The sequence below is a fragment of the Enhydra lutris genome, unplaced genomic scaffold (genome assembly GCF_002288905.1).
Source record: "Enhydra lutris kenyoni isolate GAN:26980312 unplaced genomic scaffold, ASM228890v2 scaffoldscaffold37, whole genome shotgun sequence".
Taxonomy (NCBI): Eukaryota; Metazoa; Chordata; class Mammalia; order Carnivora; family Mustelidae; genus Enhydra; species Enhydra lutris.
This window is the reverse complement of record NW_019154121.1, coordinates 1,735,542-1,761,172: the sequence shown is the minus strand read 5'-3', so window position 1 is coordinate 1,761,172 and position 25,631 is coordinate 1,735,542. Positions and strand designations below refer to the sequence as shown.

At 34.8% G+C, this 25,631-nt stretch overlaps 1 protein-coding gene and 1 pseudogene across 2 annotated transcripts in view; both read left to right on the top strand.

Moving 5' to 3' along the window:
- Positions 1-25,631, top strand: part of LOC111154359 (contactin 5) — a 560,291-nt gene that overhangs the window by 131,106 nt on the left and 403,554 nt on the right. The window lies entirely within an intron of this gene.
- On the top strand, positions 6,126-6,851 carry LOC111154451 (annotated as a pseudogene). Its single transcript, XR_002641086.1, has one exon. The product of XR_002641086.1 is annotated as a V-type proton ATPase subunit D pseudogene (transcript).

Here is a 25,631-nt window from a genome sequence, read left to right as displayed (position 1 = left end):
TGGGGGGTTAAGGGGGTAGGAGAAGAGTAAATGAAACAAGATGGGATTGGGAGGTAGACAAACCATAAGTGACTCTTAATCTCACAAAACAAACTGAGGGTTGATGGTGGGAGGGGGGTTGGGGGGGTAGGGTCATGGACACTGGGGAGGGTATGTGCTATGGTGAGTGCTATGAAGTGTGTAAACCAGGCAATTCACAGACCTGTACCCCTGGGGATAAAAATATATTATATGTTTATAAAATAAAATTTAAAAAAAAAGAAGCTTGTGGTCAATCTTATATGTAATATGGTACCACTGGGTGTTTTTCAAGAAAGGGTTGATATAGATACATACATTAATAGGTTATTCTGGTGATTCTGCAAAGGTTGGATTTAATTGCAGGAGAGAACAATAAGATGTTATTGCATACTAAAAGTGAAGGCTGAAGAAATCTGAATCAGAACCATGATCATAAAAATGGGAAGAAAGATGTTGGTCCAAGAAATATATCAGAGGTAAGGCAAAGAAAGAGATGAATAGTACTAGTCCAGGAATACCCATATCTTCCTTTAGTGACTGGGAAGAGGATGGTCCAAGAGGTTAAATGGAAATACACCAAGTCAAACTAGATTAGGGAGAAAGATTATTGTTTCATTTTCAGCACATTTTTAAGTTGGAAGTCTTCAAAGCAAATCTGGGTAAGTAGTTCTAGCAGCTGACAAATATTTGTTTGAAGTCCAGGAAAGGAAATCTGAGGTGAAGTTTAAATTTGAGAATTGTCAGTATATTGGTATAATTGAATCCAATTAAGTAGGTGAGACAAATCAAGAGGGGTAGATATAGTGAGGAGATACTCCAGGAAGCACAAACAACTAAATAAATGTAAGAAAGTATTAAATAGGGCAAAAGAGAAGAGACTGTTAGAAAGATTACACGGGAATAAAGAAAATGCAGTGGTATAGGTGCCAATGGTTTAATGATTTCCATAAGATTTAAATAATGTCAAACAAGGAAAAAGTCCCAATAAAATAAAGGGAAATGTTACTTAAGATTGACATTGGATATCAGTGAATGGCAACTTTAATAAATGAATGGGGATCAAAATCAGACTGCAGTTGAGGATTAGAGGCATTGTGTGTAGGTTGATAGCACTCAAATCTCAGTAAAAAGTAAAGACTTATTTGGCTTTGAGAATATGAGTCAAAGATAGCATTTGAAGTGAGGCTAAATACAGACACTGAGAAATAATGTAGGCAGTTTAACAGTCTGGAATGTATTGTCTGTGAACAGAAGACAAAAGGTCATGTTTACAAAGTTACTATGAAGTTTTTTTTTATGATTTATTCTACCAGGTAAATTAGGCAAAATTTAAGGGACATTGAATTTTGAGGTGGTCCAACTTCTCTCTCAAGTTAAAGCCTCCACGATTGTCAATCATTTTTCCTGTGCTTGGACATGATCACTGACATTTTGTTGAGGAAGCTGACTCAGCAGTTTAAGTTATAAATGGATCATATATAAAAATTATATTGGCTGATAGATTTAGGATAAGGACTGAGATCAAGGTAACTGGAAGTGTCAACAATTAAATAGCAATAAATTATTATATACAAGACACTCCTTAGGATATTCCTAGGGACTGGGAAAGGAACAGACTTAAGACTTTACTACGAATGACACACTTTACATTGTTTTCCAACCCTACCAACCCTATCACCCACTTCTGTTAGAAGGCAGAATCATGTGAATTAGACCATGGACTTCACAATCACAAAGATCAGAATTTCAGAGACGCCTGTGTGATCTACCGACTATGCATCTTTGGGCAACTTATTCAACTTTATTAAAGTTTTACTCTTCTCATCTATAAAATGGAGGAAATTGTAGGTTAAATGAAGTATTTTGTGTAAGGTTAGTACTACAGAACTAGATGTAGTGAGTTATTATTATTGTTATAATCATCTTCATTATCAAAAGTCTGGGTTCAAACAGGTAAAGGAAACAGTAGAAAATTAAGACTAATTACATATCAGAGGAAAAATTCAAATTTGTCCAACTCACTCTAAACCTGTATTTTATCATTATATTATGCCACTTAAATTATTACATTCTGATTTTTCTGAATCTCTGTTTCAGTATCCATAAAATGGGATAGTAAGCTTTACATTATATGTTGCGCTGAGGACTATGATAAGTCACTTAAATGAGAGTGTTCAATGCAACTATTCAGTAAGAATAGCTGTTAGGTCAGGATAAATGACCTGGTGTAAGGCAGAGTGCAATACAGTGCAGATTCACCTTTAACCTTGTACATTTGGATTTAATTTCTACAAGTGTCAAGAGTTTCACCTATAAAGCATAGCTAGAGGCAAAGATCCCGAGAATAACAATAGAATAAAGCTGTCTACCTGACACTTGGTTAGTGCTTAGGGAATCAAGACATTTTTAACGATGTCAAGAATATGAGAGAACATTTGTCATGTTAAAAAAAATGAAATTGCTTCAATACAAAGGTAGGTTGTATTATTACTCTACATTTCAGTTATCTTTGTTGAACAAAACAAAGTAGTAATTCCCCTTTTTTCAAAAAAATTATGAGACATGTATTTTCATTAGTTTATTATTTAGAGTCAAAAGTGGCAGAGTTCTGCTTCAACATTATAATATGTCACCAAGACAAAATAAAATTTTATATGCATATAACTCAAAACACCTTTAGCAAAATAAAAGATAAAGAAAAGACTATTTGTAATAGAAACAGTAGTAAATTGTCATTTTCTCATGATCTGTAACTCAAATGAATCTGAGTAAGTGAATTCCAAGTCATAGAGTTCAAGCGATTACACCACATGGGTGACAGTAAGCTATTTTTACTTTCTCTGTGGAATGCTTCACATAGCAGCAGACTTTTTGTTTTTAAATCCCAAGAGCCCTGTGTCTAGATATAAAGGTCATTGCTAACTCTTTTCAAAAGGCAACCTAAATTTCTTGCTTTGCTAAGGGCTTTTTAAACTATTTTTATTGAGTTGTAAACTCCATCAGGTCAGGGACCAGCATTTATTTACCAGTATGCTCGTCAGTGGCACAAGTTCAACCTAGGCTTGGAACTTTGCATTAAAAAGCATTCACTCTAGACTTTTCACAATTCACTGTCAAAGCCCAGAAATCCCAGCTCTTAATCAACAACAGAATATATGTACTCTAGAATTTTGCTCGGGAAGATCACCTCAATGTGCTTATCAAGAGTTTACCGTAAAGAAAAGACATGCATGGAGAATACTGGAGGACTGTATGAGCCATCCATGAGGCATAACCAAGGTAATTTAAATTCATTTTCATTAAATCAAAATATTAGACCACCTAGTAATAATAATAACAACAGTGAAGGTCAGTTTTGTAGAAACGGAATCTGAGAAGGAGATTACTTGAATGTAATTTTTTGATGAGTTGTTCCCAGGAGAAGGAATTAAGAAAGGCAAGAAACAGTAAGGGGGAAAAATCAGCTAAGCAAGGATGTGGTTCCTGCCAGAGATTAGTTTAAGACTAATCCTACCTGTGACTCTGAACACAAATTTAACTGCAGAATTGGTGAGTACTGCAGTGGAAGGTAAAAAGATTCAGCCTTTTGGATATTGGCTGCTAACTGAGGTAGGTGAGGTGCCATAAGGGCAGGGAGACAATTCCCTGGATAAGGGAAATTCTCTGGAGAAGGGGCAGCTGCTGGATAGGCATATTAACCAGGTAAAGGAGATCTGGGTTCGGCACCAATAGCATCCAGTAAACTTGTATAACACTTAGTATGTACCAGAAAGTGTGCTCTCTATATATTAATTTATGTACTCCTTACAAGGATAGGTAACTCAGTTTTATGATGAGCAAACTAAGATACAGAAATCAAAATTTGATTAAGAATTCTTATTAAACATCAATTTTTATTTGAATTAAAAAAAGAAAACATGGTTAATAGGGGTTTCAAGTACTTATTAGGTTGAACGATATATGATATGGGGTCTAATTTCGCAAATTAAAACCTTGATGCCTCATAGTGACAGAGCAGTACCTAAATTCCATTTACCAGACAAAAGCAGGTTTCTAGATATTCTTATTGAGTCACAACCTAATTAAACTGTCAGAGAGCCACACCAGTCTTCATTATGTAACATGGTAAGGATGTATCTTGCTGGCACAGAAACCTGCTGTAAAATAGCAGCAGAGTGTACCTAAAATGCAGATGTTCCTGGGGGTAAAAGCAATATTATTGCATGATTACAAACATGGATCTCTAACATTGAGATTTATAGAATTTTCCAAATATTTAACCTCCCAAAAGTCCCATATTTTATAATTTTTATATTAACCAGTATTTTCTAGAATCAAGAGGAGTCCACAAGATGGTAGTGCTTGATGAGTAGATAGCATTAATCTTGGGTAATATTCCAAAGGGAAAAAAATGGAAACCTTGATTTAAAAAAAAAAAATTTCTCATTTTTCTGTGCTATTCAGTAAAATATGATCTTCTATCCAAAAGGTATTTGTCATTTTCACACAAGTAAAATAATTAAATTTTAATTTAGTTCTATGTATTGAAAGAAAAAGAAAATTCATAAGGTAAGTATTCAAAACACTCAATATTTTTTACTGATGGTGAATTTTTAAGATATCTTTACCTCTTTTAATTTAATGCTATGCAAATTTTATGGTGCAAATTTGAAGACTTATTGCAGCATAAATATTAACAGAAACAAAGATGAGTTTTATGATTTATCCCCCTTCTAGTAAGTAACTCACAGAGGACAAAACCCTGTGGAGTTGCGATTTGCCTAAATTTTGCATGTTAAATGTGGAAATTTGGTTGCTTTTAAGTTACATTTATCATATAGGTGCAGTAGAGAATCTTCAGGTAAGATAAACTATTTTAACAAGATTCTCTCCCACTCAAATTCTTACGCTCAATGTAATTTTTCATAAATGTTCTTTGTGCTTTTATGGCTTAACTAATACTCATTAATCCTTCATGCAAATCTTTAATGAAGGTAATTTATTTGTCACATTTTCATGCACCATATAGAAATAGTGGATATTGTTTATTTATCAAAAGACACTGAAATGGTTTATTTTCTGCTTTGGAGGTTTGTCCCTATGGCTCACCTGTTTCAGAAAAAAAAAAATCCTAATCATAAAATACATATATATCTCTGTTGAGATATAATCACTGTAATAAATCTTCAAACTTCCATTTGTATGAATTCATGTAGCATGAAACTTTTGGCTAGACTTTTTTTAGTTGATTTCTTTGAAAAAATAGAAATGTTGGTATGATTTATACTAACAATATAAATGGTATAAGAACAATTTGAAATGTATGCTCTTTATAATTTTATAAGGGATTTCCTACAAAAATCAGGTGGTTTTGAGTTTCATAATTACATTTATATATATTTACATTTATAATTATCTTAGCCTCCATGTAGTTAATCTCTTCAAATTAATCTGCCTGTGAACTAGATGTTATGATAAAGTCCAATTTGAATAACAGGGTGTTTTGAAAAATTCAAGAACACATTTTAAAATAGGAATATGCCTTTTAAAATTAATATCATTAAAATAATTAATTGTGATAATTATTGTGAGTCTAATATTCATGTTAGATACAAGTGTTAGATATTCAGGCATGCATATCCTTTGGGCATAAAAGATTAGAATGGGAAAAATATGTTGGTTATCCCTGATTTAATTACTTTCCCATATTTCCCCTTTTCTGTTTTACTTATTTGTCCAGAAGTTTTCAGTTTTGTAAACTGGCTTTTCTTTGGTCAGTGCCCTACCATCTTAAAGTTTAACAATTTCTAATTCCTGGATACAGAAGGGATTTATTTCTTAAAAACTCAACTTGTTCAGACTTCTTCGTTTAGTATGGATTACTTAGATATTTTCCACAAGTGTGTGTTTTATTATTATTTTTTCCTTGTAAATCTATTTCTAGTTTGTTGGTTAATTAACTCTGGCGATAAACTCAGTGATATTTTCCAAAATCATAAGACTAGTAGGAACTATAATAGCTGAAATAAAAACACTATAATTTCAACAAACAGCTGACCCCATAGGGGAAGATCCTGTGGCTGGATGGAGATTGTTGCAGCCACCAATGCCAGGCCAGGGGACTGAGTGGAACAATCACCATCAGAATGTAGGACAAAGACCAAATTAAAATCTTTCCCTCATGCATGGCACAGACCATCTTGAAGTCTTGATTAAAAGGAGCACAGACAGGTTGAAACCTCCTGAAGAAAATGTCTGATGCCTTAGCTCTTTGTTTTCAACAGATCCTAAAGAAGATAATAGGGACTAAAGTGCTGATGGATGAAGTGATGAGAGAAACTTCCTTTTCTCTTGCTGAGACCAAGTTCATAACAGGGGACGTCGACACCACAATTATCCAAAACGTAAATAAAGCCCATGAGAAGATTCTAGCTAAGAAAGATAATGTATCAGGTGTTATTTTGCCAGAATTTGAACATTACCATGAAGGAACTGACAGTTATAAACTAGCTGGTTTAGCCAGAGGTGGGGAACAATTGGCTAAATTAAAGAGAAATTATGTCAAACCAGTGGAATTACTGATAGAAATAGTTTCCCTTCAAACTTCCTTTGTTACTTTGGATGAAGCTATTAAGATAACCAACAAATGTGTAAATGATATTTCATATACCATTGTCCCTGGAATTGAACATACCCTTGCTTATATCATCAGAAAGCTGGATGAGAGAGAGCCAGAAGAGTTCTATAGATTAAAGAAAATAAAGAAGGAAAAGATTCTCCAGGAAAATTGGAGAAGGACTTGGAGCAATAGAGGGCAGCTGGAGAGGTAATGGAGCCTGTTAATCTTTTGACTGAAGAGAAGAATGAAGATCTTCTGCTGGAATAATTTTTCCTGGTCTGCTTCTATGATAAGCCCTAACATGGCACCATTTTAATTCACAATGTCTAGGTTTGGTATATGTAGCCATTTAGTTTTTGGTCCAAGAATTTCACTGGTGGTAAAATTTCCCTGGGTATTGGTCATAGGACTACCATTGCAAAATTATCTTCAACAACCATTTATCAGGATGAGATTTGTAGACGCCTCACAGGAACTTGCAGAATTTATTCTGCAGAAGTGGTACCCTACTCCATTTACATCTGTTACAAGTAACCTGCTTACCAAGCATATTCGGAAATTCTTAGAAAACAGCAGTGGTCTCAGGCCAAATGTCCCTGCAGCACCATTTTTCCTACCTGCTCAAACACCTTGGCACTGTCATCTGAGATTGTTGCACCATCCTTGTATTACCATGGTACTTCTCTTAAGCTTTATGAAACCTTCACTATTTTTCCTTGTATGACAGGTTTTTGTTCTATCTATCATGGGAGTTCTGCTAATTTTAATGTGACAATGTATAAACAGTAAAATGGGTTAAAAATGGAAAAAAATATTTCCTTGCAACCCAAAACAGTTAAAAAGTTTAGTTTTAGAAATAGGAAAACTATACATCTGGAGGAATTACTCCAAATTCCAAGAATACAAACCAGTTGTTTTGTGGAAACTGCTGATTTAGGAAGTTACTGTTAAAAATAAAACTAAGAGAGTGATTTATGAGGATCACCTGAAAAAACTGTGACTGCACACAAACTGCTTAAATAGAACTCAAGAAATATCTTCAATAAAATATGAGAAAACCAAGTCCAACAATACATTAAAAAAAATCATTCACCACGATCAAGTGGGACTTATTCCTGGGTTGCAAGTTTAGCTCAATATTCACAAATCCATCAATGTGATACACCACATTAATCAAGAAAGGACAAGAACCATATGATCCTCTTAATAGAGGCAGAAAAAGCATTTGATAAAGTACAACATCCACTCATGATAAAAACCTTCAACAAAGTAGGTTTAGAGGGAACATTTCTCAATAAAATGAAGGTCACTTATAAAAAACCCACAGCTAATATCATGCTCAATGGAGAAAAACTGAAAGCTTTTCCTCTGTGGTCAGGAAAAAGACAGGAATATCCACTCTCACCACTGTTATTTAGCATAGTACTGGAAGTCCTAGCTACAACAGTTAGACAACAAAAAGATATAAAAAACATTCAAATCAGCAAGGAAGAAATCAGACTCCCACTATGTGACATGATACTTTATATAGAAAACTCCAAAGACTCCACCAAAAAACTGCTAGAACTGATACAAATTCAGTAAAGTCACAGGATATAAATTTAATGTACAGAAATCTGTTGCATTATAGTACAGCAATAATGAAGCAGCAGAAAGAGAAATCAAAGAATCACTCCTAATTATAATTGCACCAAAGCCATAAGATACCTAAGAATAAACCTAACCAAAGAAGTGAAAGAACTGTACTTTGAAAACTGTAAAACATTGATTAAAAAAATTGAAAAGGACACAAAAAAATGGAAAACATCCCACCCTCATGGATTGGGGGAACAAATATTGTTAAAATGTGTATGCATCCAAAGAAGTCTATATATTTAAAGCAATCCCCATCAAAATATCAACAGTATTTTTCATACAGATAGAACAATCCTTAAATTTGTATGGAACCACAGAAGATCCTGAATAGCCAAAGCAATTTTGACAAAGAAAAGCAAAGCCAGAGGAATCACAATTCTAGACTTCAGTTACATTGCAAAGCTATGGTGAGCAAAACATTATGGCACTGGCACAAAAATAGACACATGGGTGTATAGAACAGAATAGAAAACGCAGAAATGGACCCACAACTTCATGGTAAAGTCATCTCTGAAAAAGCAGGAAAGAATATCCAATGGGAAAGAGACAGTCTTTTCAAAAATGGCACTGGGAAAACTGGACAGCAACATGCAAAAGAACAAAACTGGACCACTCTTACACTATACGCAAAAATAAATTCTAAATGAATTAAAGACTTAAATGTGAGGCAGGAAACAATTAAAATTCTAGAGAAGAACATAGACAGTAATTTCTCTGACATTGACTATAGCAACATTTTTCTAGATATGTTTCCAGAGGCAAGGAAAACGAAACTGAAAATAAACTATTGGGATTCCATCAAGATAAAGGGCTTCTGCACAGTGAAGGAAACAGGCAACAAAGCTAAAAGACATCCTATGGAATGGAGAAGATATTTGCAAATGACGTATCTGTTGAAAGGTTAGTACCCAAAATATATAAAGAACTTATAAAATTCAACAGCCCAAAACAAATAATCCAATTAAAAATGGGCAGAAGACATGAACAGACATTTTTTCAAAGACATACAGCTGGCTAAAGGACACAGGAAAAGATGCTCAACATTCCTCATCATCAGGGAAAAGCAAAGCAACACTTGTCAGAATGGTTAGAATCAAAAATACAAGAAACAATAGGTGCTGGTGAAAATGTGGAGAAAACAGAATGGTCTTGTACTGTTGCTGGGAATGCAAACTGCCGCAGGCACTGTGGAAAACAGTACTGAGATTTCTCAAGAAGTTAAAAATTGAACTACTCTATGATCCAACAATTGAACTACTATGTATTTACCCAAAGAATATGAAACCACTAATTCAAAGGAATATATGTATCTCAATGTTTATACCAGCATTACTACAATAGCCAGATTATGGAAACAACCCATATAGCATCCATTTACTGATGAATGGATAAAGTAGAAATGGTGTGTGTGTATGTGTGTGAACACATTCATGCATAATGGGATATTACTCAGCCATTAAAAAGAATGAAATCTTGCCATTTGCAAAAACATGGATGGAGCTAGAGGGTATAATTCTAAGTGAAATAAATCAGCCAGAGAAAGACAAATATCATCTGATTTCACTCATATATGGAATTTAAAAACTAAAACAAATGAGCAAAGGGAAAAAAAAAGAAATCAAGAAACAGACTTTAAAATACAGAGAACAAAGTGATGGTTATGGAGTGGGGAATGGGTAAAATAGGTGATGGGAATTAAAGAGTGCACTCACTCTTATGAGCACAGGTGTTGTATGGAAGTGTTGAATCACTATATTTTACACCTGGAACTAATATTACACTGTATGTTAACTGGAATTTAAATTAAAAAACAACAACAACAAAAAGGAAATACCAAGATACATCAAGTAGAAAATGGGCAGAGAAGGAAGATTGATTTTTTTTTTTAAATTCAAGTACTCAATTCTTATTTTTAGTGGAAGGAAAAGTTTATAATATCAGTGGTACTAACACTGATCATAGCAGAATGAAATTAGATGTGTTAGTAAGTACCCAGCTTCCTATTTTAACTGGGACCTCTGTGTAAGAACTAAGCCACGTGAGACTCAATTCAGTGAGAACATGTAAGGTAATGTGGTGCCACAGAAAAGTCATGGACTTCATACCATGCAAAAATGTGTTTGAATATTTTCACCATCACCAAAACAGCTGTGTGGTATTTGCTAATTACCTGACTTCTTCAGCTCTGTTTATTCATCTATAAAATAATTATAATACTTAGCTTAGAAAATTTTGGAAAGTTCATAAAGAAAGTTCATAAAAAGTGCTAAGATAATTTTAGGAATATAGAAGTGTTCGTAAGTGCTTATTTTTACATAAAATGTAATATATATATATATATATATATATCTGTGTGTGTAAGTGTATAATTTTATGTTTACCCTCTTTACAGAATAAATCTGGCAGTCACTCTAAAAAATCTTATAAAACACTTAATCTTACTTAAAAATATATTTATGCAAAAAATGGGGTTTGATTTTGCATACCAATGATATACCCATATACTATTTTTGTTCCAATTTATCATGCAACATATAGATTATGTAAAATTAAAATATCTGTTCATTTTATACCCTATGTTGTTCTGTAATATTCCCATCTCACACTAAACTGGAGTTTAAGAGTAGTTTTACTCTATTTATGTCATATGCCTACCAATAGATTTTAAATGACTCTCTTGTATGAGACTTTTTCATGAGATTTCAAATCTATTAGTCTGTTCTACTCCTATACCTCAACCCATCTGTTCCTTAACCATCCAATATTGTCTGTAACTTTTCACAATCATCAAAGCTTCATCTTAGGGTGATTGTTAAATCGATATATCTCTTATAATGTTATTTCCCTAGACTAGAATTTATTCTCAACTTCCTTCTGCCTAGTTACATCCAAGACACAGCCAAGTGCAGGTATCATTTTCTTGAAGAAGACTTCAGGAGTCATTTTAATTTACAATCAACTCTCCTTTTCTGGAATTCTATAGACATATCACTACCTTGTGTCTTGATTTACTTGGAACAGTGAAATTTGCACTGTTTTCCCCAGCAAGATTATTAATTGTCCCCCCTTTCACTTGCAGAAATGTTCCAGTTTGATTATTAAATAAATTATATGGTCTCCCTACTCTTTAATTATCATCCACAAAACACATTCCTCTTGTATTGGTGCTGGCTAAGTTCTCTCATTGTTTTCTGTTCTATGTGTGTATATCATCTTCTCTGCCAGATTATATATTCATCTAAAGTGGGGCTATGTCATATGCTTACTGTACAAATATGGCATCTATTTAAGAAATATAATTATTTAAATTAATTTATATTTAGAAACTTTAAGAAGTATGTCATATTTCCATTAAATATTGTTGGGGATATCTGAAATTGCCCCAAAGTGTTATCTCATATCATTGGTCTAGTAATCTAAAATAGTTTCCAACTCACTACAGTGCCCAGCAAGTAGTTTATAAATCTCTTTCTGATGATGAATGCAGTGTTTTGTTAATTCATCACTAGTGATATCTGATGTTTTCTTATATTATTTCTTTAACCTTTGGTAATAGAGTTTTATAAATTCTATAGGGCCCTTCATGAGTTTGCCCTTGCTATCTCTTCAACCTTAGCACCATCTTTCCTTTCTTCAATCCATCCTAGCCACACTGGCCTTGATGTCAATTTTCAACTTAAGATATGAGAGCTATTTTTTTACTTTAGTCTGAAACATTCTTCTCCCAGATACTTGTGTACTCAGTAGTTCTTTCATGTCTCTGTCCAAATGACTCCCTTTGGCAGTCATCCCTGACTAGCTTACCTAAACCAGCTCTATCAAATAATTTATCTTTGTCTCTCTCTCTGTGTATCTCTCTCTCTGTGTCACTCCATCTCCATCTCTATATTTTATTTGTTGTCTCTGCACCACAATGTGAGTTTTCGTAGGACAGGAACCTTACCTACTTTGTTCACCACCATACCCTTCAGTATTGTGAAAAGTGACTGGCACACAATTAATTAATTGTTGAGTGAATAGAGGATGAATGCAGTAGTGAAAATGTTTCCTACTATGTATCATAACATAAATCTTTTGGAAATTAAGATATTGAGTACAGTTTTGACTTTCATAAAGTAATAAATAAAATAATCAAGTGATTTATAAGGACGTTTTCTCAGAAGCCTTGGGAATATATGTATTTTATAATAGATAAGTGATAGATAGATAATAGATGGATAGATAGAAGATAGATAATGTGATAAGGACATGAAACCACAAATATTAATATTCTAGTCAGTTGTCTGGATTTTATAGGGCCAATTCATTTGGTATAAAGTAAATAGAATTTATAGAAGTAACAATATAAATATTAGTTGTTTTCACAAATGTTGGAAGTGGGAGAGGAAATGAAAGAAACAATTTAAATGATGAATTAGGAGAACCTATAAGAACAGTTCTATTTATGTTTATTTTACTAGAAACTATTGATTCAAAGTTTGTGGTGAATGCTTACTAATAAAAACCATGTCATCCTTGTTTTTTTATTAGTTCTTTTGCTGTCAAACCACCATTTTGGGATTTTGCATCTTTATACAGTTTCTGTCTTATTACTTTTAACTTAGCCTGAACTTTTAATTAAAAAGAAATGCTGTTGAAATGAATACTTAATCTACCTGGGGAAAAGAGCACATACTTTCCAGTGGTGGATCTTTACTATAGAATGGCAACAATACATTGATTTTATTAACTCTCTGATGAAATCCTCAGATAAGATTAACACAATTTTAAAACACAGCATGATAGCTGTGCTTTATGCATGGGCAAGTACTCTCCTACACCAATACTTCCACCAATGATTGTATCAGGGAAAAAAAAGAAAATGTGTATGTGGAAGGTGACCAACGAGATATTAATAGTGTTGGCATTGTTGTAATACTATGCCTAAATAAAACTATATGATTAGATGATGTAGTAGTATTTTTATGAGAACACTAGGGTGCTGGCCTATATGGGGCCATTCCAATTTTAATAACTTTGAAATCCCATACTCTTCTTTGTTCATCTCCTATAACTTTCCTTTCCTTTTTTTCTATTAAATAGTAGTTCATTAATTTATCCAGTATCTTTATTTCTGAAAGTACTCTCCAGTAATACTAATATTTTAAGGATCTAAAAACTAAACTGTACATGTTGTATAAACTTATCACTTATATAAAATATTATCTTAATGCAATAAGCTTCCTATGATCTAGATCAAGGTTTCTGAATTTCAGCACTACTGACATTTATGGCCAGACAATTGTGGAAGACAGTACTGTACATTGTAGGATGTTTACCAGCATCCCTGGCCTCTACCTTCTACCCACTACATGCTAATACATTTTGTAACCTCTCCCTGCTCCTATACCAGTTATAATGATCAAAAATATCTTTAGATATTATCGATACCATGGGGGTAAAAGTCATTCCTGTTTGAGCACCACTGACCTAGATTAATCCTATAGTGATATACCCTGATTAACCAACTTTGAGGTATTTGGTGATTACTGTATGTCTTTCTATTTCATTTCATAATAGATAGATAGATGATGATAGATAGATAGAGATGATAGATAGGTGATAGGTAAACAGATGATAGGTGAAAACTAGCTACCTTAATTTCAGTTTTCATTTTGTTTTTAAAGGCAGGGTACAATACCTCCTTCATGATTTTAGTTCTATAATGTACATATATAGAATAGGTAGGTATTGAGTAAGTTTTGCTGAATGGAATTAGAAATAGGACCCAATCATAATCATAGTACAAAACCATAAGGAACATTATTTACTTTTGATTTAATGAATCAAATACATCTTAATATTTTGATAATGTTTCATACCATTTTCCAAAAACTGTCAAAATAAAAAATATGTCAAATACTGGGTTGAATATATATCAACACAAAGACACAATATGGACATTATCAGATTATCATTTTTCTCTTCATATAAAAGTATATAAGGTGTAGAAGAAATTTCAGTCACATGAGTTTTATAGTTGTTTGATTTTGCATAATTAATCTTGCAAACATACAGACCTATATGTTATGTGTGAAATACGAAATAATGCATTTAATTTACTTCCTTTACTCAATCATTTAAAGTCTCCCTGATTTTTAAATAATGAAATATGTATTTCCTGAGTTTATTTAAATGTATTAAAAATTAAGTCCATATAAGTTAATTCAAAGTAATGAGAACAAAATGCAAATTTATTGTAGACATAGGAGGAGAAAATTTTTAATAAGTACATGAGATCTGAGCTAAGTAGAGGATAAAGAAATTGGTTTCTTAAATTAGAGAAATTTCCAGATTATTAAATTATTGTTTTAAGGCATTTGTTAACATGACTTACAAGTTTCTATATTTTTTTATAGTTTCTTAGATTATAGAAGTTATTGTAGAACCACTGAATGGTTGACAAATCAGTTCATAATAGTGTACTCTGGGAAAGCTACGCAAACGTTAGAGTTTACCAAAAGTGATAAATCCTAAGAACTCATAATCTAGAATGAGTCAAATAATGTATATATTAATTCAGATAAAAAGCAAGTAATTTCTTTCAGTTAGAATTCTAGTTTTTAATTTTTTAAACGTTGCCTTCACTGCTTATTCTCTGTGTAACCTTAGACAAGGTACTGAATGTTCCTCAGTCTTTGTTGTCCTGTTTAAAAATGGAGATATGCTGTCCTTCGTATTATATAAAGATTAAACAGAAGTGACTTCAGTGAAGTACATGACTTGATGCTTGATGCCTAGAAAACATTCACTAAATGAAAATATGTGAAATTATGTTATTAATTTAGAATATTTCTAGCTAAAGAAGATTTTTGATACAGGACCAGTCTATATATGAGTATATAAATTTCAAAGTTATCCCAACCCAATTGGCATTGAATTAATAACCATTTTCTTTTGCCTGACTTGACTTAAAATAATTCAGGGCTACTACTACCTTCTTTCACTTCCCATCATATGCCTTGATTCCCAAAGGAGATATAAAATCTGATTGTTCCAAAGAATTAAATTTTCTTATACATGTCATATCCTGTTGTAGTACCTTTAAATATAGTAAACACTCACTATGTGCCAGGTATTTTGCTAACCATTCTCTATTATTTGTAATAATATTAGTGGTCATTTCAATTTTATAGAATTAAAACTAAGGATTGATACAATTACATAGATATTTTTCTGTACAGGACAGAGAAGAAGGGACATGAGTATAGTTGCAACTAGAATCTCAGGGAATAATTACAACTATGAACACTTCCTTGATACAGGGTGCCACTTGGCCTATGTAACTGCAGATTTAGAAACTCTTAAATATTAGCACAGAAACTATATTAGCACGAATTATACTGCCTTCTCCACAAAACCATTCAAAATCTGGGTTCTTTATTTCTTTCATTGGATCTCATTCTTAGAGAAAAGAGACAATATTTATTTTAAAAGCTTTAGAATCCACTTGCATGATATAAATATTATCCCAAAACAGAAGGCAGGGTGCTACATCTTTAATAGGTTTTGGGGAATTTTCATTTTCTTTATTAAACACAAGGGAAGATACAAAATATAATGATGTTTATTTTCAATGTAGGCTAAAACCTACAGTTTTCTGCTGCCTGGTTCAATTTCTAGATTAAAGACTTTCTACTAGTTAAACTTCAAACTGAAGTGTTGTAACATTTAGGAGTATCAGTTTCCATGGGAAAAATCAGTGCTGCTATTGCAGTATTTTCCCATTTTCCTGACCTGTTTAGCAAGCCATAGGCTGCAGCTGCACATAGACTCAGAAAGAGCTCATGTCCTGAGGGAGAAGCAAAGTTCTCAAGTATATATATATCTATATAGATATATATATATATCTCATACATATATATATATATATCTCCCATAGTTTTCCCTTATCTTTCCCCCTTCTGTCTTTCTCTTGTGTCCAATATAGAACTAGAGAAATGGCACCCAGAATGATCCTTGTTGACATAACCTGGACCGCAGCCCAGGAACACACATCCCTGAAGCACAGTTCTGTCACTGCCGGCCTTTCTTGCCTGCATCGGTACTGTGTTAATTGGGCGAGGTCAGCCAGTTCTCTCTCTCCAGATTTTCATTTTCCCTGAGGGGAAGAACGGTTCCAATGAATGATCTGCCATGTCTAAGGGCACTCATTTTCAATGCTTGTTAGCTTAATGCCTCTTTGCAAAATATAAGAACAGCATAAGAAAAAGCATTTATATCACTAACCTCCAGATGGGCTTTGCAGAGCAATCTCGGCTCTGCAGCACCTAAGAGTTGACTTGTCTTCTCCCCATCAAACTTGGGCATATTTTAATGAGATTCACATATCTTATTATATTTTTATGGGTCTAAAGGAATTATGCTTAACAAGACGTTAAAAAAATTAAAAAGTCTATCCTAAATACACAAACTTTAGAAGAGCATAGAAGAGCTAACGAATCTTTTTCCCTTTTCCCTTTGGTATTTTCATCTGCAAATAAAAACTAATATGATAACTTATTTATGTGTATTGTATTAACTTGATTAATCTATGCATGAGCTTAGTCCTGTGCCTCTCATAGAAGCGTTCTATGCATGCTTTCTATTGTTTGACCATTAATGAAAGAATAAATTTCTATGACATTTCAATGCTTTGTGCTATGTTTAAGGAGAAACCCACATTTAAGACAATGGGATTCCATTCTCTCCAAGGCTGTTTTATTTATTTATATGGTGAGACAAAGATGACAGTGGTGCTTTAGATTTAACTTTCTTTTACTTTCTTAGTCACATCTGGCTGCTTGATCCCCAGAGACTATTATCCTTCATGTGCCTTGACCCTGGCAGGGATGCCAACAGATCAGCAGGCTAGAGAGATAGAAGGCTATGATATTTGATATTGTTTGGGCTTTTTAATAAGGTTCACATATAACCCTTTGTGGGAGAGTCTGGATTTCTTCTCATGAAGTCCAAAAATGCTACTTGCAGCTTAACACTTAACAGCAGGCAGTGTCCTTTTGAAGAAAGGAAAAGAAAAAGGTGAAGCCACTCAGAGGATTAATTGGATAATGCTGCCCTAGTTCCTATGACTCTCTGAAAGAAAGAAAAAAAAAAGCAACAAGCAAACTATATATAGTTTTAGAACTTCACTAACTGAAACATCTGAAAGAAAACTCACCGGATATTTGCTTAGGTAACATGCTAGTTTCATTTTTAGTGAACCAGCCAATGGGCAGACAGATGTTCATTTCTGCATCTCCTGCTCTTTATCATCCTTGGTAAAGATTTTTTTTTTTTTTCCGCTTCTACACGTCTTCAGCAGGAGGTAAAAATAATGACTGTGCCTTCTGAACATTGAAGAGAGGCTGGAGCTGTGAAGTTGGAGCCCTTCTACTTTGCAAAGTATTAGCCTTGAAATAGATTTGATAGAGGAATGGAAATCTTTACTCTTGATGGAAGGACAAAATGAACCTAGAGAAGGGCAGTCAGAACACATGTGTGGGAAAGGCAGTGAATGCCCTTTCCAAAAGTAAAAGAGAACTGGATTCCAGTAAGATAGGATGAAAGAGGAACCAGAGAATACAACTGTTCTTCCTGCTCCACACACAGCCACCTCTACATAGGACTAACAAGGTCTAACAATTTGGAGTTCAGAGGTTTGGCAAAGGGTAATATTAAACAAAGCACAAATGGACTAAGAACAGGGCTTCACAACTAGTGCAGAGATGACTATATGAGGCTAATTTATATTGTTGCATTCTTTTTGGAAAGCATTTTGACAATACTTATCAAGGCCATGACTGCTGATTGTTTCACAAGGAAATGCCACGTCTAGGAATTTAGTATAAAAGAATAATTTAGAATGTACACAAATATCTATTAATGTCATTGCACAACTATTTACAACAATAAATCTCTTAAATATCAAACATCAAGGTCAAGGTTAAATAAATCATATTATTTTGGGGGAATTCTATGCAGTCATTAAAATAACATTGAAGACTAAATAATTTTGACATGCAATGATTCCAATATATTTCTTACTGAAAAAAATCTAATCCCTAATGCCATAAGGCATGTATTGCATTTAATGAATTAACTTCTTTTCTATTCATTTAGAATATTATTACCTATGCACCATCCTTGAAAGAAATGAGAAAACAGAGCTAAATCTGTTTATAGAATTCTTATTGAAAAAGGCTAGCTCCAACACACTGTTTTCAGCTCATATTTTTATAGAATCCAAAGAATATCAGGTTATTATTGATTTATTAATCTCCTGTATGTTAAGATAAATATGGATTGGGGATGTACTTTCTCCTTTCCTTTTATCCTTTTGTAACATAAATGTTTCTATTTTCCAGAATTAATAACATATATATATACACACACACACATATGTGTATATATATGATATATTATATACATATCATTATGGATTATTGGCCATTTTGTTTGAAAAAATGTTGATATTTTAATATTTCTCCTACTTCTTTGAAAGGATTGTAAGTAGGGATAAAAGTGGCAATAATAATTTAGAAAATGTTTATATAAATTATAAAATGTTTATATAAATTATAACAATAATTTCTTGATGGCTTGTATGATATGTGCATGGTCCTCCAATATACATTGGAATTTTCCCAACTGTCAGTTGGTATTTAAGTTGAAACATATGCCAACTAATATGCGTAGTTGGTTAAAATTTAAAATGATTCTGTATAGAGGACTGCATAGATACAGCAAAACTCTTTGGGTTAAGACAAAGATTTGTCACATAAAATAAAGAAAAAGAGAGTTCCAGTTTAAGATGGTGACATAGGAAGACTCTGAGCTCACCTCCTCCATGGAATACATCACATTACATTTCTTAATGGAGCAGTTCCTCCTGAAGAAGAACTGAGGGCTGACTGAACAACCAAAGACAGAAAGAATGGTGAGAGAGGCAGAGACACAGTTACAAAGGCGACCCTCACCTCCAGTGCTGCAAACTGGAGAGATAGTACTGAGGGAGTGGTAATAGATCCTTCTGTCCCTGAGCACAGAAAATAACCCTGCAGTTTAAAAGAGTATCATATGAAAGAAACAACACTAGAATTCTGCCAAGGGGCAAGAAGATGCAGGAATGCTCCCCAGGTGAGAGGGGCTGGGAAACAGCATGGTTTTCTTTCCCAGTTTACCCTGGAAGCAGAGCAGAGTCCAGATACCATGCCAGGCATCTCTGGTCTTCTTGGTGAGCCTGCAACTTTAGCAAGTTGCCATACTGGGGCACAGAAAAAGGCTATGGTTTACAGGGGCTGGAGAACCACAGAATTCTTTCTTCTGCTCCACCTCAAGCACCCAGACTGCAACAGATTCTGGCTTTCATAGGGGCAGGTTCAGACTCCATAACAAGCAGGTCTGTTTCTCACAGAGAGATTGTGACCTCAGCAATCTCAGGGTCCTGAAGCCAACAACAGCTCTGGTCACACCGGCACACAGATGAAAAGCTGTGCTTTAAAAAAGCCAAGGAACTGCAGGAGTGATCCCTTCCCCTCCATCTTAAAGGCCCAGATTGGAGCAGAGTCTGGTTTGGACTCCATAACTGGAGGTCCCAATGCATGACAGATAGCCCCCATGACATAACTTATGGGTCTCTTTATCACATGGAGCTTATGACTTCAGAGAGGCCAGGGTCCACAAGCACACACTAGGCACCCTGTGGTGTTGGGGTACAGAAAACCAGCCAGCATTTTGTGTTTTAATTTTTTTCTTTTACTTTTTTATTTTATTTGTTTTATTTTTTAAAAAATTTGTCTTGTTTTTATTTCTTTTTTAGATTTTATTCTTTTCTTTCTTGCTTTTCTTCTTCTTTTTTATTCTTTTATTTTCCTTCCTTTTTTTTCTGATTATTGATTTTTCTGGCTTTAATTTTTCTTAATTTTAATTTTTAATTTTATTTTTTATAAACATATATTTTTATCCCCAGGGGTACAGGTCTGTGAATCGCCAGGTTTACACACTTCACAGCACTCATCATAGCACATACCCTCCCCAATGTCCATAATCCCACCCCCCCAACCCCCCTCCCCCCATTAACCCTCAGTTTGTTTTGTGAGATTAAGAGTCACTTATGGTTTGTCTCCCTCCCAATCCCATCTTGTTTCATTTACTCTTCTCCTACCCCCTTAACCCCCCATGTTGCATCTCCTCTCCCTCATATCAGGGAGATCATATGATAGTTGTCTTTCTCCAATTGACTTATTTCGCTAAGCATGATACCCTCTAGTTCCATCCACGTCGTCGCAAATGGCAACATTTCATTTCTTTTGATGGCTGCATAGTATTCTATTGTGTATATATACCACATCTTCTTTATCCATTCGTCTGTTGATGGAAATCTAGGTTCCTTCCATAGTTTGGCTACTGTAGACATTGCTGCTATAAACATTCGGGTGCACGTGCCTCTTCGGATCACTATGTTCGTATCTTTAGGGTAAATACCCAGCAGTGCAATTGCTGGGTCATAGGGTAGTTCTGTTTTCAACATTTTGAGGAACCTCCATGCTGTTTTCCAGAGTGGTTGCACCAGCTTGCATTCCCACCAACAGTGTAGGAGGGTCACCCTTTCTCCGCATCCTCGCCAGCATCTGTCATTTACTGACTTGTTAATTTTAGCCATTCTGACTGGTGTGAGGTGGTATCTCATTGTGGTTTTGATTTGTATTTCTCTGATGCCGAGTGATATGGAGCACTTTTTCATGTGTCTGTTGGCCATCTGGATTTCTTCTTTGCAGAAATGTCTGTTCATGTCTTCTGCCCATTTCTTGATTGGATTATTTGTTCTTTGGGTGTTGAGTTTGCTAAGTTCTTTATAGATTTTGGACACTAGCCCTTTATCTGATATGTCATTTGCAAATATCTTCTCCCGTTCTGTCAGTTGTCTTTTGGTTTTGTTAACTGTTTCCTTTGCTGTGCAAAAGCTTTTGATCTTGATGAAATCCCAATAGTTCATTTTTGCCCTTGCTTCCGTTGCCTTTGGCGATGTTCCTAGGAATATGTTGCTGCAGCTGAGGTCGAAGAGGTTGCTGTCTGTGTTCTCCTCAAGGATTTTGATGGATTCCTTTCTCACATTGAGGTCCTTCATCCATTTGGAGTCTATTTTTGTGTGTGGTGTAAGGAAATGATCCAATTTCTTTTTTCTGCATGTGGCTGTCCAATTTTCCCAACACCATTTATTGAAGAGGTTGTCTTTTTTCCATTGGACATTCTTTCCTGCTTTGTCGAAGATGAGTTGACCATAGAGTTGAGGGTCTATTTCTGGGCTCTCTGTTCTGTTCCATTGATCTATGTGTCTGTTTTTGTGCCAGTACCATGCTGTCTTGATGATGACAGCTTTGTAATAGAGCTTGAAGTCCGGAATTGTGATGCCACCGACTTTGGCTTTCTTTTTCAATATTCCTTTGGCTATTCGAGGTCTTTTCTGGTTCCATATAAATTTTAGGATTATTTGTTCCATTTCTTTGAAAAAAATGGATGGTACTTTGATAGGAATTGCATTAAATGTGTAGATTGCTTTAGGTAGCATAGACATTTTCACAGTATTTATTCTTCCAATCCAGGAGCATGGAACATTTTTCCATTTCTTTGTGACTTCCTCAATTTCTTTCATGAGTACTTTATAGTTTTCTGTGTATAGATTCTTAGTCTCTTTGGTTAGATTTATTCCTAGGTATCTTACAGTTTTGGGTGCAATTTTAAATGTGATTGACTCCTTAATTTCTCTTTCTTCTGTCTTGTTGTTGGTGTAGAGAAATGCAACTGATTTCTGTGCATTGATTTTATATCCTGACACTTTACTGAATTCCTGTACAAGTTCTAGCAGTTTTGGAGTGGAGTCTTTTGGGTTTTCCACATATAGTATCATATCATCTGCAAAGAGTGATAGTTTGACTTCTTTGCCGATTTGGATGCCTTTAATTTCCTTTTGTTGTCTGATTGCTGAGGCTAGGACTTCTAGTACTATGTTGAATAGCAGTGGTGATAACGGACATCCCTGTCATGTTCCTGACCTTAGCGGAAAAGCTTTCAGTTTTTCTCCATTGAGAATGATATTTGCGGTGGGTTTTTCATAGATGGCTTTGATGATATTGAGGTATGTGCCCTCTATCCCCACAGTTTGAAGAGTTTTGATCAGGAAGGGATGCTGTACTTTGTCAAATGCTTTTTCAGCATCTATGGAGAGTATCATATGGTTCTTGTTCTTTCTTTTATTAATGTGTTGTATCACATTGATTGATTTGCGGATGTTGAACCAACCTTGCAGCCCTGGAATAAGTCCCACTTGGTCGTGGTGAGTGATCCTTTTAATGTACTGTTGAATCCTATTGGCTAGTATTTTGGCGAGAATTTTTGCATCTGTGTTCATCAAGGATATTGGTCTGTAGGTCTCTTTTTTGATGGGATCCTTGTCTGGTTTTGGGATCAAGGTGATGCTGGCCTCATAAAATGAGTTTGGAAGTTTTCCTTCCATTTCTATTTTTTGGAACAGTTTCAGGAGAATAGGAATTAGTTCTTCTTTAAATGTTTGGTAGAATTCCCCCAGGAAGCCATCTGGCCCTGGGCTTTTGTTTGTTTGGAGATTTTTGATGACTGTTTCAATCTCCTTACTGGTTATGGGTCTGTTCAGGCTTTCTATTTCTTCCTGGTTCAGTTGTGGTAGTTTATATGTCTCTAGGAATGCATCCATTTCTTCCAGATTGTCAAATTTGTTGGCGTAGAGTTGCTCATAGTATGTTCTTATAATTGTCTGTATTTCTTTGGTGTTAGTTGTGATCTCTCCTCTTTCATTCATGATTTTATTTATTGGGGTCCTTTCTCTTTTCTTTTTGATAAGTCTGGCCAGGGGTTTATCGATCTTATTAATTCTTTCAAAGAACCAGCTCCTAGTTTTGTTGATTTGTTCTATTGTTTTTTTGGTTTCTATTTCATTGATTTCTGCTCTGATCTTTACGATTTCTCTTCTCCTGCTGGGTTTAGGGTTTCTTTCTTGTTCTTTCTCTAGCTCTTTTAGGTGTAGGGTTAGATTGTGTACCTTGACCTTTCTTGTTTCTTGAGAAAGGCTTGTACCGCTATATATTTTCCTCTCAGGACTGCCTTTATTGTGTCCCACAGATTTTGAACCGTTGTGTTTTCATTATCATTTGTTTCCATGAATTTTTGCAATTCTTCTTTAATTTCCTGGTTGACCCATTCATTCTTTAGAAGGATGCTGTTTAATCTCCATGTATTTGGGTTCTTTCCAAATTTCCTCTTGTGATTGAGTTCTAGCTTCAGAGCATTGTGGTCTGAAAATATGCAGGGAATGATCCCAATCTTTTGATAACGGTTGAGACCTGATTTAGGACCCAGGGTGTGACCTATTCTGGAGAATGTTCCATGTGCACTAGAGAAGAATGTGTATTCTGTTGCTTTGGGATGAAATGTTCTGAATATATCTGTGATGTCCATCTGGTCCAGTGTGCCATTTAAGGCCTTGATTTCCTTGTTGATCTTTTGCTTGGATGATCTGTCCATTTCAGTGAGGGGAGTGTTAAAGTCCCCTACTATTATTGTATTATTGTCGATGTGTTTCTTTGGTTTTGTTATTAATTGGTTTATATAGTTGGCTGCTCCCACGTTAGGGGCATAGGTATTTAAAATTGTTAGATCTTCTTGTTGGACAGTTCCTTTGAGTATGATATAGTGTCCTTCCTCATCTCTTATTATAGTCTTTGGCTTAAAATCTAATTGATCTGATATAAGGATTGCCACTCCTGCTTTCTTCTGATGTCCATTAGCATGGTAAATTCTTTTCCACCCCCTCACTTTAAATCTCGAGGTGTCTTCAGGTTTAAGATGAGTTTCTTGTAGACAACATATAGATGGGTTTTGTTTTTTTATCCATTCTGATACCCTGTGTCTTTTGATTTGGGCATTTAGCCCATTAACATTCAGGGTAAGTATTGAGAGATATGAACTTAGTGCCATTGTATTGCCTGTAAGGTGACTGTTATGGTATATTGTCTCTGTTTCTTTCTGATCTACTACTTTTAGGGTCTCCTTTGCTTAGAGGACCCCTTTCAATATTTCCTGTAGAGCTGGTTTGGTATTTGCAAATTCTTTCAGTTTTTGTTTGTCCTGGAAGCTTTTAATCTCTCCTTCTATTTTCAATGATAGCCTAGCTGGATATAGTATTCTTGGCTGCATGCTTTTCTCGTTTAGTGCTCTGAATATATCATGCCAGCTCTTTCTGGCCTGCCAGGTCTCTGTGGATAAGTCTGCTGCCAATCTAATATTTTTACCATTGTATGTTACAGACTTCTTTTCCCGGGTGCTTTCAGGATCTTCTCTTTGTCACTAAGACTTGTAAATTTTACTATTAGGTGACGGGGTGTGGACCTATTCTTATTGATTTTGAGGGGGTTCTCTGAACCTCCTGGATTTTGATGCTTGTTCCCTTTGCCATATTGGGGAAATTCTCTCCAATAATTCTCTCCAATATACCTTCTGCTCCCCTCTCTGTTTCCTCTTCTTCTGGAATCCTAATTATTCTAATGTTGTTTCATCTTATGGTGTCACTTATCTCTCGAATTCTCCCCTCGTGGTCCAGTAGCTGTTTGTCCCTCTTTTTTTTTTTTTTTTTTAAAGATTTTTTTTTATTATTTATTTATTTGACAGAGAGAAATCACAAGTAAGCAGAGAGGCAGGCAGAGAGAGAGGAGGAAGCAGGCTCTCTGCTGAGCAGAAAGCCCGATGTGGGGCTCGAACCCAGGACCTGGGATCATGACCTGAGCCGAAGGCAGCGGCTTAACCCACTGAGCCACCCAGGCGCCCCTGTTTGTCCCTCTTTTGCTCAGCTTCTTTATACTCTGTCATTTGGTCTTCTATATCGCTAATTCTTTCTTCTGCCTCATTTATCCTAACAGTCAGAGCCTCCATTTTTTATTGCACCTCATTAATAGCTTTTTTGATTTCAACTTGGTTAAATTTTAGTTCATTTATTTCTCCAGAAAGGGCTTTTATATCTCCTGAGAGGGTTTCTCTAATATCTTCCATGCCTTTTTCGAGCCCAGCTAGAACATTGAGAATCATCATTCTGAACTCTGGATCTGACATATTACCAATGTCTGTATTGATTAGGTCCCTAGCCTTTGGTACTGCCTCTTGTTCTTTTTTTTGTGGTGAATTTTTCCCCCTTATCATTTTGTCCAGATAAGAGTATATGAAGGAGCAAGTAAAATACTAAAAGGGTGGCAACAACCCCAGGAAAATATGCTTTAGCCAAATCAGAAGAGATCCCAAATCGCGAGGGGGG